A 6,002-nucleotide genomic window follows, 5' to 3' on the forward strand; every position below is an offset into this window, starting at 1 on the left:
TCAGCTGGACATTTTCTCCGCCACTCTGGGCTCCCGGCACTTGCCTTGCTATTCAAGATGCGCGTTCCCATTGTCCACGGACTCCTCCGCTTCCAGAGTAAACAGAGGCAGGAAGCCTGAGGTGAGGCAGTGCGCACTGACTAGGTTCATCAGACACAAGGACAAATGAGGTCGGTGTTCCTCGAGTCGTTTCTAAGTGAAGAGCCAGAGAAACGCTTCCAGGGCGGTAGCTTACAAGTGGAGACTCTGCCATCCTGGGAGGTTCTCAGGAAGACCCACCCAACCTGTTGGGTTCAGTGAGGAGCATGATGGATGAGAGCAGGGTGGATACAGGGAATCAGCTGCTTCCCAGGTGCTTTGTTTCTCATTTATGAGATTTGTGCCCCCAAGTGCTTTGCTGTTAAGTTGTAAATATACATGAATGGGAAACATTTTAAAGCTGTTATCAGTTATTTTTACCTTAATGTAAATGAAGATGCCAACAGCAGCAGATTTTGAGAAAGGGGAGTAAAGACGCATGAGAAGAATTAGAGAGAGCACACAAAGCATGGTGGTGGTGGGGCCAGACAGGGGATATAGAGGATGGAGCGGAGAGAGGCGTGCTAGGAGGAGACAAGAATGGAGGAGTGTGGCGCAGACAAGAAGGGGTAGCTGCTCTGGGTTTCCACAAGCTGCACACCTAGCCCCTAGTTTTACCTACAAGAAGAGAGCAAGAGCCACAGCTCACCTTGCTTCTTCTTGGCAGAATGAATCAAATAAATTGCAAACTCCTAAAGTGAGAACTGTACCATACTTTCCAACTACAAGAGTCCAGAATAATGCTGTTCACTCTGTGGGCTCAATGCGCCCTTACTAATGATAATAAGAATATCCTTCCTTTTTCATAAATAAGGAATTCAAAGCTCCAGAAGACTGGGTCATTTAACTAGCATCCCCGAATAACCCAGCGTCACCCTGGCTGGGGCTGGGCCCTGGCTCGAAGATCTGCGATCCGGGGCAAGGAGCTAGGCTGCTCCTGACCGCTCAGTGGTGTAAGGGTGGGTGTGACAGGCTCAGGTTCTGGTGCAGCCCTGTCTGATTTTCAAGTATTTTGGCAACACGCGTTAGAGAGGAAGCTTCCTCCCGCTGGGCGCGGGCAGGGCTGAGGAACGCGTTTCTGAGAGTCCACCAGTCTCCCAAAGTCATGGCCAGTGCTGAGTGTGGGTACGTGCCGAGCTGTTTCTCAGGATGAGGTTTCACTGTTCACGCCTTCTCCGCCCCCGACGGTTCAGAATTGCTACGTTAGAGCATCTTGTGACCTATGCTGAGTTCCAGTGACTGGAGTCCCCTTAGTGCCACAGTGTGGAGGGAAGGAAGTGAAAATGAGGACAATGGAAAAAGTGCTCTTTTAATACAAATTAAATAATACTCCTCTGTTATGGGTATTCTCTGTGGCTTTTTGCGAAAGCTCCAAAGACAGTAGACCAGTCATGTTAGGGCCATCAAGTTAATTGTTGACCCAGAGTAGGCTCAGCTTACAGGCAACTCACTTCTTCTTATGAATTCTATTTAAACTAGCTCGTATGTGTTCGCGGAACGTGAGAAGCAGTGTGTGTATGGAGGGAAGAGGAGGACAGAACTGTGTGCGGAGGGGAGTGTACGACAGGACGGGAGGGAAGAGGGTGCACCCACGATGTGAGTGGGCAGGCTTGTATACACACACGCGAAAATGGCATGGTCTCGCCAGAAGGCCGGCAGCTGAGTGAGGCACAGAGGAAACAGCCGGCTGGAACTTACACAAAACGAGTGTTTCGGTCTTCCTGTGCTTCTCACTAACAACAGGATCGTAGCAAGTCACTTAACCCCTTGAAGTCTTCATTTCTCTTACCCAAAGTGGAGATGTCAATCATTCCTGTCCCACTGCTTCCCTCCCCAAGTGTTTTTTTTTTTTTAAAGATTTTATTTTTTTTCCTTTTTCTCCCCAAATCCCCCCGGTATATAGTTGTATATTCTTCGTTGTGGGTCCTTCTAGCTGTGGCATGTGGGACGCCGCCTCAGCGTGGTTTGATGAGCAGTGCCATGTCCGCGCCCAGGATTCGAACCAACGAAACACTGGGCCGCCTGCAGCAGAGCGCACTAACTTAACCACTCGGCCACGGGGCCAGCGCTCCCCAAGTGTTTTTGTGAGGATAAAGTGAGATGTGTATGAACTCATTTACAAGCCATATGCTCTTTTGTATATGTCACATACACTTACCAAGGAGAGTCGGCTGATGGAAGGAGACATGGCGGTGGAGAGGAAGGAGGCATCCTACTTTGGCGCCTTGTCTAACATTCTGAAGAAGCCCAGAGGTGGTGCTTTACTCCTCACTGTGCTGGAGAGCCGGAGGCTCAAGTTCAAGCTCAATCTTGAAGCTACTATTCTGGATACTGATAGCGATGGGGAAAGGGTATACTGGGAGGAGCAGAGGAGATAGAAGCTTGTTTGGCAGAAAAAACGAATTGCTTTCCAAATCCCTAGACAGGAGTCAAGGATTTAGTATTCATTTCATCTCCTTCTGGGTATCCCTCCTCGACCGGCCCTAAGGCTACTGCTATATCCTGAAGAGCCGAGAGCACCAAAGTCGTTTACACTGCTGTGTGTATGTGTGTGGGTCTCTAAAATAAATGGATAAGTTGGGAAGCCTGAGCCATGAGGGTGGTGGCTGTCATTTAAGACCGTACAAGAGGGGACTCAGGGGGCAACAAGGAGGCAGCCTGGAAGTGTTATTTGGGGAGTTCGCCCAAGCCGAGTCAGGACCGTTTGTCCTAACCTGCTAGCGTTCAAGAGAATAAATACAGCACTTAAGCACCAGACGGACTTCTATTAAATATTTAGCCCCAGAGGAAAAAAACAGAGTGGGTGGCTGAGAAGGAAAAAATAGAGTTAAATATTTTCTCTGAGCAAAGAACAATGGCCCCAGGCCCAGGGCCATAATTCATGTGGCCTTAGATGAATCTCCAGCTGCTCCAGCTGTCTCCACATCTGGGAGAAGATTGGCCAAGGCCTCCAGCACTTGTGGAAGCCAGTGGATGGTGCAACTCAGTAATTTAACACTCCCTGAGCCTTCTAAGAAGCTTCCCAAAGTCTGTGCCCTTCTAGGTGTGGTCTGCTCCGCCCATCTCTCTGGGACGGTATCCGTGAAGAGCAGATTATACACATCTGGGACTTCTGGGATCTTTGACAAAGAATGGCGGAGACATAAAGCACAAAAAGCGATAAATTCTTAACTCTATTTTCTGTGTAAAGCCTGATCTAGATCCTAACATGGTAAAACAGTATTTCATAAAATCTGATCTGAGGGAGGGGGAGACCTCTTTCAGCCACTTTCCTCCCCATTAAAATCTCGCCTAGACCACAGGGCTTATTCCTCATTTCTCCTCCCACTCTCTTTTCTCCTTAATTGTTTTCTCCCCTTTGGGGAGATAATCTGGGATGCTTGATTTTACAGGTAGGCAGAAGTCACCCTTGGTCCTGATGTTGGTGAGTAATCAGGACTTGAAAGAAGTGGAGTCTAAGTCTCTGAGCTGAACTCCGTGGCTGCCTCCTCTGGCCTCAGCGCATCACCCTGTTGGGCTGATCATCGTCTATCTTTTACCTGGAACCTCCTTTATCCACCTGGCTCAGTCAATATCCGCTCTGGGGACCGTCATGAGACTGATATAAAAGAAAAGGAAGCCCTGGTTTGGATGAGTTTCCAGGCCGGTACGGCTGTAGCCCAGGCTCAGGGAGAGGATTTAACATTTAATAGCAAAGGGCAAGCGAGTTCCAATAGCTTATTCCTCTGCTAGAAATGGAATACACATATGTTGGAGGAACTAAGAAAAGAGAAGCAGTTAAAGCGGTGTGAGTTAAATTAAGTGGCGTCCTATAGAAGTTGAAAGTTATATAGACAGGCACAGATAAGCTTGAAAGGCATCCTACATGGGAAAGTGGCTTACACAAAGCTGAGCTGAAGAAGACAAGCTAAATAATTGAGCTAAAGCCAGGTTTTCATGTAAAGGGTAAAGAGAATGAGTTTATGAGATGAGCAAAGCAGCTGGCTGGCAACCTTAGACAAGACACCCTATCTGCCTGGCCCTCAGTTGCTTAACTAGGAAAGGAGGCTCCTAGGCTAGGTGACAGGGGTCCTGGGCTGAGGTTCTGTCAGAGAGGTGTAGGAAATTAATAATTATGGGAGCAGTGTGGTAGGCACTCCAAATACTAGGAGAGAGCCTCATCCCCATCTCAGAGATGAAGTATCTTGTCAAAGTCTCACCAACTGTGAGTGACCAGGCTGAGGTTAGAATCGGGTGAACTCATTCATTCAGTATTTAGGAAGAGCGCCTGTTTGCCCAGCACTGTGCCAGGCCCTGGGGGATAATAGTGAATGAGACAGATAAGGTCCTAGTCTTGTTCTAGTTTTGGGGGGCGGTTGCGAGACATTCAGTAACAAAGTAAAGATCCATGTGAACAAAATAGGCTTAGATAGAGGTCAATGCTACTGAGAAAATGAAACGTGATTTGGGGCTTCTTAGGTTGGGTGGCCCAGGAAGGCCTCCCTGAGGCTGTGGCACATGTGCTGAGAACTGAAGGTCAGGAAGAGGTCAGCCTAGTTGGCAAAAGGCATAAAAGGCCAAGCTGAGGTATTTAGAGTTGACAGCACTGGCTTGGCCCCTAAACTTCCTTTTGGGGAAAGAGTTGCTTTTTATTTCCCAAAGATCTTAAGACCATGGAGGACAGGGAGAAGCAAGACGGTGGCAACTGCAGGGTCCTAGTATAGAAGCAGGGCTGCCGAGGTGACACTGCGAGCTCCCAAGCAGAGCTGGGAGAGGGCGTTCCTCCCTTCCCTGTTAGGAATACCAGAAAACTCCCGAAGGTGATGATGGCAATCATCTTGGAGGGCCAAGTAAGGCTTGGCAGGAATAATAACAATAATAATTGCCAATAAGAATATTAACAGTACTATTAGATAACCTTTGAGAAACATTTTTTGTGTTAGATACCAAGCACTTCTGAGCACTTTATAGGCATTGACTTACAATAACTAGAGGAGATGGTTAGTATTATTATCCCCATTTTAATAATAAAGAAGGTAAGGCTTAGGGAGGTGCAGTAACTTACCTGAGATTGCACAGCTAAGGTCTGGTGGAGCCAGGATGCAGGTCGGTCCTTCAAGCCTGGGCTCTTAGGCATCATGCTATGTTGCCTTCCACAGGCCTCCAACAGTCAAGTAATATTTGACCTGGAAGCGACCTTAGATATTGTCTAGACCAGAGGTTTCTAATGCAGTCCTCTGATGGAAGACCTCTCATCTGGAATAATCCCTCCTCTTTTTTTTTTTTTAAGATTGGCACCTGAGCTAATGACTATTGTCAATTTTTTTTTTCCTTTTTCTCCCCAAATCCCCCCCAGTACATAGTTGTATATTTTAGTTGTGGGTAATCCCTCCTCTTTGACAGATGAAAAAATTAAGAGTCAGAGAATCAGATCAGTTGCGGAAATGGAGTGTTGATGTTGAGTTCTCCTGACTCCTACTCAAGTACTCTTTATCCTCTGCTTCAGCATATCCCTAGATCTTCACTCCTGGTTAGGAAGCCCAAGCAAACCGATCAGACAGAAGTGCAGCTTCCCAAGACGGGAGAGACAAGCACTAAATAAGATAATGCACATGAAACTCTTGTTGCAGTGCTTAGGGGAGAGTAAGTGCTCAGGGTATGCTGGTACCTGTGAGAAAGTCCACATGACTGGTTTCTGTGCTCGAGGGTGAGAACAGCTGGGCTGTGACTAGGGAAGGGGAAGCAAGGCACACAGGTGGGGAAGGGCTTCCTCTCGCAGTCCTGCCATCTTGATTGACATGCTGGAGCCTTGCTTTCAAACCCGATCCATCACAGGGAAAGAAAAATGTCATTGGAAACCTTGTAACTCCCCACTTAAACTGCTGGGTGCAGGAAAACAATTGCTTGCCCTAAATCAATGACTTATGATTGCCCTTGGTAGTCTG

This window comes from Equus przewalskii, chromosome 6 (genome assembly GCF_037783145.1).
Source record: "Equus przewalskii isolate Varuska chromosome 6, EquPr2, whole genome shotgun sequence".
Taxonomy (NCBI): Eukaryota; Metazoa; Chordata; class Mammalia; order Perissodactyla; family Equidae; genus Equus; species Equus przewalskii.